Source organism: Pteropus vampyrus, unplaced genomic scaffold, assembly GCF_000151845.1.
Source record: "Pteropus vampyrus isolate Shadow unplaced genomic scaffold, Pvam_2.0 Scaffold11, whole genome shotgun sequence".
Taxonomy (NCBI): domain Eukaryota; kingdom Metazoa; phylum Chordata; class Mammalia; order Chiroptera; family Pteropodidae; genus Pteropus; species Pteropus vampyrus.
This window is the reverse complement of record NW_011888792.1, coordinates 8,708,763-8,723,173: the sequence shown is the minus strand read 5'-3', so window position 1 is coordinate 8,723,173 and position 14,411 is coordinate 8,708,763. Positions and strand designations below refer to the sequence as shown.

Here is a 14,411-nt window from a genome sequence, read left to right as displayed (position 1 = left end):
GAAAATTCAGTAAGAACATTAGCCTGAAGTAATTTAAACACAGACTGTGCAAAAGAAGTCAGTGCAGGTGAGGGGACCCACTCAGGGCTATGCCACTGAGGTCAGAATCTAAAGAAGGATTAGGGAGAGCCAGCCTGAGATGAGGTACTGCCTTGGACAAGGGAATCATATTTGCAGGTACCCAGCATGAGAGTTCTCCAAAGAATCTGCAAAAGCACCCATGAGAGAATTTGTCTGCGAGGCCCAAAGAACACAGTACCTTTTCATGACAGTCAAGGACTTTCCTACCTCTCTTCCCTCTCTTCCCTCCTATACACGTTTATCTCAGAAGGTCGAGAAATAGCAGCTATTGAGTAAGGGAGAAAGAAAAAAAAAGGTGAGGGAAAGAGAGAAAAAATAGACCATATTTCATCCTCGAAGGCAGATGGCTCATCTGCTGCCAGCCTTTGTTGGAGAGCAGTGGGGGTGAGTCTTACTTGTGAATGAACTTTGAAGGGTTAATTAATATATTGGATTAAAATTATAATTTCTGAATGAAGGGTTAAAGTGACCATAGGAATTTCTATTACCAACAAGAGAATAGAAAATCATGATGCCTGCCTGCCTTTTAATCCAATGACAAAGGTAAAACTTCCCCCGGTGATCATATTTTAAAGGACAGAGGAAGACAGAAATCATAGAGATAACTTTTGCTTATGTGTCACAAGTACTTTTCAACGTAGTGGTTCTGGAGGAAAAAACAGATTCTTTCTTGAAGGAGATATGTCTTTGAGCTACGAGATCATGAGCTTTAGAATTTTTTTTTTAAATCTGTTTTGCCATTTCTTAGCTTATAACCTAGAACAATTTATGTAACTTCTCCGAACCTCATCTGTAAAATGGAACTAATAATATTTAACCGTGAAGGTTTGTGAAGATCCACAGTTATATTTAAGAAATATTGTTATTTTTCATTTTTTTATTCTCTTTTCAAGATAAAATCTAAATCTATTATTTTTAAAAATGTGCTTCATGGAAGATGTATTGTAGATGTTGTGAGATATATAAAAAATGTTTGCAGGCCTTGCCTACTGTTTACGGATATATAATCCTCTATAGAAAACAGATTGTAAATTTCTTGACTGTGAGAAGCAGCAGTTACAATGATCATCATAAAGTATAATAGTCAGTGGGGACTATTGGGGAGATCATTTACATGGGTTATTAAAGACAGTTGTAGTCTGAGGTGGTCAAGTTCAGCTGTGTGGATAAAATCAGACTTAAACTGGATTTGATAGGATTATGGCATAACATTCAAGTATAGTATTTCCTCCTTATCCATAGTTTCAGTTACCAGCAGTCAACCTTTGTCCGAAAATATTAAATTTTCCCAGTCATTGACATCTTCTGCTTCTGACATCCAACCATCAACATCATCATGGCTCGGTGATCTAGGATTATATGAAGCAGGTGATCCTCTTTCCAACGTATCAACAGAGATCAATAATGCTATGTCACAATGCTTACATCATTTACCTCACTTCATCTCATCATGTAGGCATTTTATCATTTCACATAACAAGAAGAAGGTTTAGTATAGTACAGTAAGATATTTTGAGAGAGAGAGAGAGAGAGATCACATTCAAATAATTTTTATTGTAGTATTTTGTTATAATTGTCCTATTTTGTTACTGTTAATCTTTTACTGTGCCTAATTTATAGATTAAACTTTATCATGGATATATTTATAGTAAAAAAACATTGTATATATAGGGTTTGGTAGTATCTGTGGTTTCAGGCACACTCTAGGGGTCTTGGAACATATTCCCTGTGGATAAGAGAGGATTACTGCATGGGGAATAAAATCTATAAGTATTTCCAGACAGAAAAAATGCCTTGAGTAAAAGTGGAAATTGGCAAAGCATAACTACGGGACAATATACTGATATTTGTGATGGAGCATAGATGTGGGAGTGTCTTTGTAGAAGGAAAGAAGTCAATTGATGGAAGATACTTATGAACTAAACACTTTTGCTTGGTATATATACTATAGTCAAGGTGAAGACTTAAAATTTTGGTGGGGAAAAAGGCATTGCTTGAAAAAATCAAGTTTGGTTTATAGGCTGGATTAGCTGGAGAAGGGATTAGAAATAGTGAGACTATTAACAAGTTATTGTAATAGCTAAATCATGAGGATGCTGAACTCAAAAGGTAATAGCTATCAGAATGAAAAGAAAGGGATGAAATATGTTGAGTGAAGAATTGACAGGATTCAGAAAATATTTGCATTTTCAAACAGTACACTGGAAAAGTCTCTAGACCAGCTCTATCCAAGTGATTTTCTGTGATGTTGAAAATATTCTCTACACTGTCTAATACGGTAACCATCAGCCACATGTGGCTCCTGAAATTTTATTGGATGTTAATTATTTAAAATTTAAATTTAAATAGCCAGATATGTCTAATGGTTGCCGTATTAGACAATGCAGCATCTCTTCCACAGTAAATTGCAACATCCACACTTAAGTTAATAATTGGATATTTTGAGTATTACAATGGCAATGTTGCATCCTAGCCGGTGATTTGAGTTTGGCACTATTGCTGTCTTTGGCAATTAGTGCAACAATTTGAATATTTTATTACATTTTTCTCTGACTGCTTTATGGAAATCAGAAAATGAAAATGCTATTAGTCTTAATATATGTGGATATCATAAACTTGGTACAATTAAGGCATAGATGGAAATCATTAAGTGTCCTGAAAGAGGTAAAATTCTATCTCAGCTTAGCCTGTGTAGTCAATTGAGGAGAAAATAAAGATGAAGACCATATATAAAGATGAGAAATATATAGAAAAGCATAATTCTGGACTTTAATAATAATAATTATTATCATCACCATCATCATTATTATTTAGCAACAACTCTTGTACATGGAACATTATCATATATTTTTCTTATGTTCTATTTCTGTCTACAATTTTAACTGTATTGTATACGAGAGCAGGCATTTCTTCTATATTTTGCTTTTCACAGTGTTGAAAGTTAATACTATTTTATTAATGAATAAAATGTGACTAATTTTTCTACAGTTATGCATCTAGTAAGTGACAGAATTAGATTTTGAACAAATGTAGCTTATTTCAATTTTTGGAAATAGATAAGCCTGGGACAAAATATCCTCAAACTTTCACATGCAATAGTCCAGTTTTAACATTTTTAATTTTGGTCGTTCAGATCAGGCTATTCTCTCATCATTAAAGCTAAACTTAACCACATATTTGGATTGTTAGAGACTTGATTCATTACAAAAACACAATACATTGTTATTCTTTTAGTAAATAACATTTAGTGTTTATCAGTGAAGTAAAATTAATTTCTTAAGACAACATATATATTTTTTCATAAATGTAATAGTGAAGTATTAGCTATTAAAAATTCTACACTTGACAGTAACAATCACCATTCCTAAGAATAAAATGTTCCGATTCTTTAAATTCATGAAAGGAAGCACAAGAATGATTGTTCTTTGGTTCTAGTTCCAAGTTACTGACAAGAAACTACAAAACTGGTTGTAAACCCTTTCCAAATAGTGAGCAGCTGTCCTGTTTACCCATGCTTCTGAAAGTCAGTCAATACCTGTATACACCTGTATCTAAAATTCAGCCAATTTCGGAGCCCCATGCTTCCCCCAACCCCAGTACAAGATTAGATTTCTGCTTTGTTCGAGAAACTGTTTTGCTCTTTCTTAGCCTGCAATAAATTCATTTCTGTTTCAGATATTGTTGAGTGGTGATTTCTTCCTTCAATATTGCTTTGTTATTTTATTAAGTTAGTGATGTCCTTCTACATGTATGACTAGATATGGGGACAAATGACCAAGAGGTTATCTAAAACCCTGATGAAAACATCTGTCTCACTTTGCCTCTCAGTTCTCATCCCTCTCCTAGAGAGACTCAAAAAGACATGTTGAAAGATGTATAGAGTGACTAATTGCAACTAAATGTCATAAACTCATAAATATTAAATAACTTTCTTTCTCTGTCTCTTCTGTTTCTTGGGGTTCCTCCAGTACCCACTAAGAATGGGCTGAACTTACATAAGATCCAAGAGAATGAGAGTTCTTCCCTGACGTCAAAAGAGAATTTGTTAATAATGTTTTCTTTTATTATGTAAAATTGATAAAATTTGTATCAACAACCTTTGGTTACTGATTTAACACTAATTTTCATAGGATCATATAATCTATCGCTATTGTAATTTATGTTATGGAATCCTTTCTGCCATTTGTAATTCTTAATGAGAGATTCTGGAAAGTCATTCAGACACTTTCCCATGAAGCACTACCCTGCCTGATGGAGAAAACCTCCTTCATTAACAGTGGTCTATAAATGAATACATGGGCATCATGGCTGTTCCCTGAAGGCTACCGAATTCCTGGAGCTACAGAGCTAGGACTAGCAATCTGACAACATTTGGTAGAATATAATACCACAAAATATGCCCGAATTAATCCACCAATTAAAATTGGTTTTAAGAATAAGCATATAAGATTGCTAATGTGATTCCTATGAAGAACTAGAAATGGGGCTAGTGTCATAAAATAAAGGGTGTAAATCTTAATTGTGGAGTTTCTTCTTCAAGTCACGTCTCCCTATGTAAGTAATCTCAATATATTTTAGCAGTTATACAAGATGACTAAATACTAGAGATTTGTTGTTCAACATAGTACCTATAGTTAAAGATACAATATTGTGCACTTAAAAATTTGTTAAGCGTTTTCACTATAGAAAACAAAAACCTGCTCCCCCGCCCCCCTCCCCCCCAAAAAACCTAAAGAGACACAAGAAAATTTTTGGAATTGATGGATAGATTTATCAGCTTGATTGTAGTGATGGTATCATGGGTATATACGTGTCACAGGTGTCAAACTCATCAAATTGTATTACATCAAATACGTATTGTGTTTTATACATCGATTATACCTCACTGAGGCTGTGAAAAAAAAGTGAAAGTCTAATGGCTACCTCTTGATCAACTCATTCTTTCCCTGCCTATCCTAGAATTTTGGGAACTTATACATTACTTCAAGTAGCTGCAAAACACTTAAATTTTCAGCAGAGGTGACCTTCTCTTTTTGTAGGTGAATTTTGTAGGAAGGGCTTCTAGGGCCGTACCAGCATCATCATCATAAATAAGCATGTGATGATTGTCTCCTTTGTGTCCTTTATGATCTCTGGCAATTTTGCAACTAGATTCAGTCAAGCTAGAACAGCAATGAATGAGAGAAAAATGTTCCTTTGTACTCTGTGGAGAGGGTTTATGAGATTGAGGTGGGGCCAAAGGGTGTTGGGAAGGGATGGGCAGCACTTTGGAAGATTCGCCTCTACAGAAACATGATTGGTGGCTGATCAGTGTTAAAGTTAAATGACCATTTGGATGAACAGGGTTAGATTTTTAAGGTTCTTTTTTTCTTTTCCTTTTTGGTTTGCGGCTCTATTCCAAGAAATTATTTGGAGTTAGATCTCATTTCCCCTTTTGTCAGCAGTTGAGAACCACTGCTCTGGAATGTAAACTTTTAATGGAGTCAAAATAACTTTAATTTTGTTTCATCATGTAAGGAGTTAATTTCCAAACTGATTTTTTTAAGCTATCAAATTTTCATTTGATTCTCTTAACTGTTTTTTTGTGTATATAAAATATTTTCGATCAGATGACACCTACTGGATAAGCTGCTGTTTTGTCCAGGACATCAGTTTTACAAGCTGTAAATCTGATAAGCAGTTGTACATGCTTTGTTTTCCTTGATGTAAAAAAGAACATATTGTGTATCAGTACATCTGGGGAAAACATGCTTTTTTAATATTTAGGTTGTTATCATTCACTTTGAATAAAAAGCTATCAAACTTGACATGTATCTTTAAAAAATAGAAATGAATCCTTGTGGGTAATAATGAATCTGATTTTGAGAAGAAAGCCAATTAGGCAAAGAGCCGTAAGTAGTTTCCCTCTTTGCCATTTTATAACAGGGAAAGAACTTTGAAGATTTTAAAATTTGACTCTTATCTGTCGACTTCGTAAGAGACACAACTCTTGTTAAACATGGTTGCTTTGTTGTTGTTGTTGTTGTTGTTTTGCTTTTGTTCTGCTGGCTTATGCAGTAGTTTGTTGATTAAAAAAATTCTTAAGAAATGAAGTGAAATGAATGCCATGTTCTGGTGACTGGTATATACTAAACTAGAGGCAAATTCACGTGAGAAAAGTGCTCGACAAAAATATTTCATCTAAGATATTTTCCAGCTGAGTTGCCTCGCATTCTGTTCCCACCACATTCTCTGAATTGCGTGGTGGAAAAGCTGAGACTTTTAACTTCTGCTTCTCAAAGTACTGGGAACTTGGGCACAGAAAACCAGGTCATTTTTTTTTTTTTTTTTTAATGGCTGTCTTTCTGCAGGAGTTTAATTCTTTTTTTTTTTTATATTGCTTATGTAAGGGAAGAATGAAATTAATAAAAATTTGCCCTCTTTAAGAACTTTAAACTACCCCAGTTGTATATTCTCATGCTTTTATTATTGACAAATTGTACAGATCAAATGATAATCACCATTGTATCCCTAATTTGGTTTTACACATGTTACAAATATAACAATATAAGAAACCTAATATAGTATGTAAGAAAATGTTAATAGCATATGTGTCAATCAACAGAGACCAATATATTTTATTGAGAACACATTGCTTAAATTTTGGCCATTATCAGTATTGATTATTTCTTGCCAACAATATGTTTGGATCTCTACAGTAAACAAAGTTTGTTTCTTAAGTGCTTACAATCAAAATTACCTATTATTCAGCAGGACTATCCAGGCATGAAATGAGCATGTTACTCGGTTTCTCTGTTTTTATATTCCATTTTCCTTTCTAATTTAGATCATAAATCATTTGGAAAGAACTATGCTTAATCCTATCAGCACTTATAGAATAGTAAGTGAAGTAGATCCCTGCATATTTATTGAAGAATCCCAGTAGGAGGGACAAAACAATTTCACCAGAGATTACAGAAGACTTGAAAAAATCTGGGTTGTTTAGAAGATGGCTGATGTAGGAGAGTAGTTGTTCGTTCACAAAATATTTATTGACCACATATTTCATAAAAGGCACCATACTAGATTTCTTTTTCTTATCTTTTCTTTCTTTTTTTTTTTCTCCTAAGGAACTCGGAGTCTAGTTGATGGAATGAGATGAATGCAAATAATCATAAGGTAAGATAGTTTATGGAAAGGGTCAAACTAAGAATTACTGCTGATTCTACTTTATTTATTATTTATTTATATTTAAAGTTTTTCCAGTTACAGTTGACACATGATATTATATTAATTTCAGGTATATAACACAGTGATTAGACATTTATGTATCTTATACCAATAAATCTAGTACCCATCTGACACCATACATAGTTATTACAATTTATTGACTATATTCCTTATGCTATACTTTGCATCCTAACTATTCTGTAACTACCAATTTGTACTTCTTTATTCCTTCCTCTTTTTCATCCCCTAACCCCCTCGCATCTGGCAGACATCAAAATGTTCTCTGTATCCATGAGCTTCTTTTATTTTGTTTGTTTGTTTATTTTGTTCTTGAGATTCCATATGTAAATGTAATCCTATGGCATTTGTTTTTCTCTCTGTCTTACTCCACTCAGCACAATACCCTTTAGCCCCATCTACGTTGTTGCAGATGGCAAAATTTCACTCTTTTTTATAGCTGAGTAATATTTCATTGTATATATGTATCACCTTTTCTTTATCCATTCATCTATTGATGAATGCCCAAGTTGCCTCCATATCTTGACTATTGTAAATAATGCTGCAATGAACATATAGATTCACATGTTCCTTCAAAATAGTGTTTTGAGTTTCTTTGGATAAATACCCAGAAGTGGGATTACTGGATCCTTCTTTGTCTATTGTTATAGCATTTGTTTTAAAGTTTATTTTATCTGATGTAAGTATTGCTACCTCAGATGTTTTATTTGTTTGTTTGTATTTTTATGAAACATCTTTTCTCATCCATTTACTTTCAGTCTGTGTGTGTCTTTTGATTAGAAGTGAGTCCCTTGTAGGGAGCATATGTAAGGGTTTTGTTTTCTAATCCATTCAGCTACCTTATCTTTTATTGGAGCATTAAATCCATTTACATTTAAATTAATTGTTGATATATATGTCGTTATTGCCATTTTATTATTCATAGTTTTGATTTTTTTTTTCTTTTTTTCTTCTTCTTCGTAAAGAAGTCTCTCCAACATTTCCTGTAACACTGGTTTGGCAGTGGTAATGAACTCTTTTGGCTTTTTCTGGTATGGGAAGCTCTTTATCTGTCCTTCAATTCTAAATGATAGCTTTTCTGGGTAGAGGAATCTTGATTTTAGGTCCTTTCTTTTCATCACTTTGACTATTTTGTGCCAATCCCTCTGGCTTGCAAAGTTTCTGTTGAGAAATCAGCTGCCAGTCTTATGGGATCTCCCTGTAGGTAACTATCTGCTTTTCCTTTGCTGCTTTTTAGATTCTCTCTTTGTCTAACCTTTGACATTTTAATTTTGATGTGTCTTGGTGTGGGTTCATCTTGTTTGGGACTCTCTGTGCTTTCTGATTTTGTATGTCTATTTCCTTTGCCAGGTTAGGGAAGTTTTCCATCATTATTTCTTCAAATAGGTTTTTAATTCCTTGCTCTCTCTCTTTTCCTTTTGGTATCCCTATGATGCAAATGTTAGTATGCTCGATGTTGTCCTAGATGCTCCTTAAACTATCCTCATTTTTTTTTTTTGGATTCTTTTTTCTTGTTGCTGTTCTGTTTGGGTGTTTCTGCTACCTTCTAAATCACTGATTTGATCCTCTGCTTCATCTAATCTACTATTGATTCCTCCTAAGCTATTCTTATTTCATTTATTGTCATCTTCATTTCTGACTGGTTCTTTTTAATGTTTTCTATCTCTATTTTTATGTTTTCTATTTCTTTGTTAAAGTTCTCACTGAGTTCATCTACTCTTCCCCTAAATTCATTGAGCATCTTTATAACTAGTGTTTTGAATTTTGCATCTGGTAGATTGCTTGTTTCCATTTTGGCAAATTCTTTTTCTGTAGCTTTGTTCTGTTCTTTCATTTGGGACATGTTTCTTCATATCCCCATTTTGGCTGCCTCCTTGTGTTTGTTTCTATGTATTCGGTAGAGCTGCTAGGTCTCCCAATCTTAGTCGAGTGGCTTTATGTAGTAGATGTTCTGTGGGGCCCAGTGGCTCTGTCTCCCTGGTCACCTGAGCTGGGTACTCCAGGTATGTCCCTTATATGGGTTGTGTGTACTCTCCTGTTTTAGCTGAGGCTTGGTTGTTGTTTGCATGTCAATGGGAGGTATGACCCTTGGGCTGATTGGTTGTGAGAACTGGCCGGTGACAGTAGAGAAGCTGTTGTGCAGGGGCTGGCCCTATGGAGCAGAATTCATTTTAGCAGGGCTCTGGTGTTTTCCCAGTTTTCTCTTCTCTTTGAGTGTGTCATTCTTAGATGTGGCCTCAGGTGGTACTCTGGCTCAGATGAAAGCCACTCACAAGGCTGGTGCCTCCTGGAGGGACCCTGCCATAGGCCGAGTTCAGCTACAAACTGTACCCTGCCCAGGGCCATTTTGTATGAACCACCAAGCAATCCACAGATGGCTGTCACCCACATTGGGCTTGGATTTGCCTTGAGAGGCCAAGCCACAAACTGCGGTCAGCTGCTTCTAGTGCTGGGCTTGGGGCTCACCAAAGTCAGCTGCTGCTTATTTGGGTTTTGTGAACCTTTAAGAGATTTTGGAAAATCTACAGCATGAGCCAAGACAAGACATTTGTATGGAAAATCCACTGGAAATGGCTTGCGTGGGCCCACAAGTTGGGTGGAGCAGGGTCTTGGGAATCACCAGGGTGGTGCAACCAGTGTTAGCCAGGTTGATGAAAACTCAGATATAGCAGCCATCTGAGTCTGCATGCTGGGTTCAACAAAGGAAGAGTGGCTCCACCAGTGCTTCTATCTGAGAGAAAGCTGCCCCTCCAGCCTTCACCCTGAAGTCAGTCAACTCAGTTTCTCCCCATATGTCCCTTTAGAGCTGCTGTCCCAATGCTGGAGCTCAGAGTGAGTTCATCAGTGGGTAAGTCCATGCACTGGCCCTTTAAGAGGAATGCTTGCTACTCCCACAGCCATCTGTCTAACTCAGTCACAATCTCTGTTGATGTCTCATCCAGATTTTGTGGAGTCTTCTCTTCTTGGATCTGGAACCCTGGGCTGGGGAGTCTGGTGACAGGCTGGGATACCTTGTTTTTCCTAGGGCACCTCCATAGCTGAGATACACCCCTCAATTTTTAACTACCACACACAGTGTGGGACAAGTGTCTCCGCCCCTCCTATAGTCCGGAAGTGGCTTTTTTTTGGTATGTTCTTAGTTGTAGGAATTCTGTTCAGCTAGACTTCAGTTGATTTTCAATGATGGTTGTTTTGTAGTTTAGTCATAATTTTGATGTAGTTGTGACAGGAGGCAAGCATCTACCTACTCCACCATCCAGACTGGAATCCTCCCAGTTCTACTTTTAACTAGTTACGTGACAGCAGGCAGAACATACAGCCTTTCTAGGACTTAGTTTCTACATTTGTACAATGATAATATGAACTACTTTGTCTCCAAAATCATTTCCAGACTTAAAAAAAATTATTAAAAAGAGGACACATTCATATGATATAGATTTTAATGCACTGAAAACATAGTCATGCCTTTGTAAGAAATTATCATCAAAAAGCTGATCAAAATTGAATGCCTGAGTAATAGTTAGAGGAGGCTGGCACACGAACCAGGAGATGAGTAATCAGGAGAAAATTCTTACCTTGGTTCTCTTCATTTCCCCTCCTGGAATGATCAGTATATTCACAAAAGTCTCCCCACCCACATCTCTCTATCCCATACCTTGCTTCTTTTTTCTCATAGCTCTTAATACTACCTATGATTGCAGTATATATTGTTTTATATTGTTAATTACCTGCCTCTTCCACTAGGATATAAGCTCTATGAGAGAAATTTTATTTATGTGGTTCATCGTTGTTTCACTAGCATCCAGAATAGTGTCAGGCACATTGAAGACACTTTATAAATACTTACTGTCCAAAAAGTAAACTTTCTTATAATGGCTCCAATTTTTGAGCAATAGCTCATTCTTTTTTTTCTACAATATCTTTTTACTTTCAGAAGTATTGCACTAAGTAGTTTACTAATTTGTGCTAGCCTTTGTAGATGAGATTCCTTCCTTTCTTCCTTCCTTCCTTCCTTCCTTCCTCCCTTCCTTCCTTCCTTTCTCTCTTCCTTCTTTTGAAATATGCAAAGGAATTTTGAGTTAAGTTAAGTAGTAAAAAATGTGGAGCCCTTACTTACTTTTTGCCTAAATATCAAACTAAAAACCCTATGAGATTGGACTTTCTCATGTGTTTCCTATTTCCAAGCTTTATCAAAACAGGTATAAGAAACAGTTCTTACAGATCATTTCCATCCTATTTTTAGGACAACCTGAATGTACATGAAGACTAAATATGTATATTTATATTTATTTTTAATATTAAAATTAGCTTTTTGAATTTTGTAGATTATTTGTGTCTGCTCAGGTCAGAACAACAGATTGTACTTTTATTTTTGATTAATTCAAAATAAAGTGTCAGTACAGTGAAAAGCTGAACTGTAGCTAAATTTGGTTCCCATCATGAATCATTAGAATACTTAGACAGTCACATTGTCACTGGCTACAAAGTCGATGGGAACAGTCGCATAGGATGAGTTAACTCTATAAGGACAATCTTCCTGGAATTCTGTAGCTGAAAAATGATTTGTTTTGTTATTTTGGGGAAAAATGGAGTTAAATTGCTTACATCAAACTTCTCTTCCCTCTAAACAAACTTTGTAGAAGTCCAAACAAAATAAAAGAAGTTGCTTGGTTGCTTATATGAATCTAAAGGATAAATTTATAATAAGAGCTTAAATTTTTTGAATGAAATAGGAAAAAAAGAAGACAAGCAATTATAGTTATTTCATGAAGCCTGTGTTTCTGGCATAATTGGTGTTGATATATAGTTTATATTTTTTATTACATCCAATCATATTTATGAGTTCTTGCTTTTTATCAATTATCACTAGTATACCAAAATTTACTTTCACTTACTTAGATATTTACATAAATTTGGGGGTTTGCATTTTGATTTCATGAATTAATATAATCATAAAAGAAAATAGCTTAAACAAATTGGAATATCAGTTTTCATCTTTGGATATAGGCTTATTCTAACCTCTGATATCCTACTATGTATTGCTGGTTTCTGCTCAAAAAAGAAGTCATGGACAGAAGCACTTTGTGTAATTTGGTGCTATTTGTTACTTGACCCACTATTGTTTTAATGTGACTCCTGGCAACAGAAAACTTTGATGGACTGTGTTCGTGCTACAACTGTTTGCTATTAACATGAGAGAAAATGAAGGACTCCAGTTTTAAATAATATGGGCTTCTTAATTTTCACAGGCACAGTTAAGTCAATCAAAATATAATACTTGTTCACCATCAGTATTAAGCTTGTATTTCTGTCTTTTCTGAAGCTGAGCAAATTGGATACAAATCTAGATAGTTAAGGTTTATACAACCAAAACAATTGTGTTTGTGCCGGGCGGTGATTGCATTTGTAGCTCTGTTCATTTAAAAACTGACTCATGGCTGAATTATGAATGGGACATTGGCCTAGAATTTACAAAAGAAAAATTTTGGACCAGTGCCTCCTGGTTGTAGCAAAGGCAGGGTTTATCAGTTTTTGGACTGTTGGTAAGTGTGGTAGGACAAAAATATTAAATAAACTATTCATTTTACTAGTTAACAACATTGAGAATTTGTACTTGATGTGACTGAGACCGGCACAGCTAGACTTTGCTGGATATAGGCTGAGCCTTGGTTACCATCTGGCTACAGATTCCTACATCTGGGCTAGATTCATAAATATCCCTTCTCAAGACATTTTGATAGCTGCTGCTAAACTCACCTTCTTGAGTTCCAAAACATCACACTTTTCAAAAGTAAAGTGCATGGTAGTAATTTGCAAATTATGCAAATTCATGCTTGAGGTCTATGAGAATATATCTGGTTTATTTGAAGAGTTTAAACCAAGTGAATTATTAACATTTTAAGATCTGCCTTCAAGCATATTGTTAAGAATCTTTTTGTCTGTGTTGTGGAGCCCATAGACACATCCCAGGTAAATTGCTTAACTTTCTGAGATTATTCTGTCTAATTCGGTTAAAATCTTCAGTTCATTGACTGATTTGAATTGTATCACTCCCTCCTTCCAGAGCACGGTTAGTCAGAAGGGAGGAAGGGAACGACGTCTGTTCTTTCATTCTTCTTACTTTAGCATTTTGGAAGGCTGGAAAGGTCTCACACTGTGTGTCTTGAATGTCTTATCTTTCTTCTTATGCTGGATCTAGCTCCTCTGACATTGTGGGAGTGAAAGGAGGGATAAGTGAAAAGGGAAAGTGTCCCTTAACTGGTTTTCACTTAGCTATTACTTCTTCTTTTGCTTACATTTTACTGGCCCTGGCATGGCAGTTATCTGAAAGCTGGCTCCTCTGAGGGCATGTGTGCAGCTTTTTCAAAGAGCCCTGGGAGAATGGGGCTGCCTCACTCTGTCTTTGGTGCTGTGTAGGTTCAGGTTTGGATGGCGGTCTTCTTCTTGGGCAGAATTCAGGTATTCTCTGCTATGTTCACCTGAATTACTGAAAACTGGTGTGAACCTGACAGCTGTTTTCACCCTATTATCCATCTCCTCAGTTCTTTTTTTTTTTTCCTCCTCTTGAAATAGGCACTGAGGCAGGTGAGCAAGTCCGCTATCTCAGAAACTATCATACTGAGGAGTGATATACCTGTCTTCTTCAGGTAGCCTCCTCTCAACTTCCCAAGTGATTCTCTTGGATTTCTCCTCATTTATCTAGTAGGGGGAAGGTGCCCCTTTCTCTTCTCCATGAAGAGGCAAGAGAATCTTTTCTCACCAGGATCTCCGAATTTCCCATAAGGCCGGTGATCCCAATGACTTTCTTCTTTCCTTTTCCCAGCCTCTGCTAATATAAATGGCAGAGGTAGTGGTAGGAGGGCAATAATTAATTGGGTAGAATCCTCTCAGCTGACTTTTAGTAAGCCTTGGGGACAGTGTCTCCGATCTTTGGTAAATCTCTTTAATTTCCTTAGCTTTGAGCCCTAGTTGCATATTTTGGGATTATAGAAAAACCCAACATCTGTTAAAAATATCAATAAAGTCTCACTTTATGTTCAAAATTTGAAGTAACAACACTTCCTGAATTAAACAAAAATTATGCCGACAATTCTACAGTTCAA

At 35.7% G+C, this 14,411-nt stretch overlaps 1 long non-coding RNA gene across 2 annotated transcripts in view; it reads left to right on the top strand.

Moving 5' to 3' along the window:
- The first annotated feature begins 7,189 nt into the window (after window positions 1–7,189).
- Window positions 7,190–14,411, top strand: part of LOC111731269 — a 213,032-nt gene continuing 205,810 nt past the window's right edge. Inside the window, exon 1 of one of the 2 annotated variants that reach the window (XR_002777048.1) lies at window positions 7,190–7,239. This is a non-coding gene — a long non-coding RNA (uncharacterized LOC111731269). Of the gene's footprint in view, window positions 7,240–13,257; window positions 13,279–14,411 lie in introns of those variants that run through there. The other variant, XR_002777052.1, reaches the window with a different exon arrangement.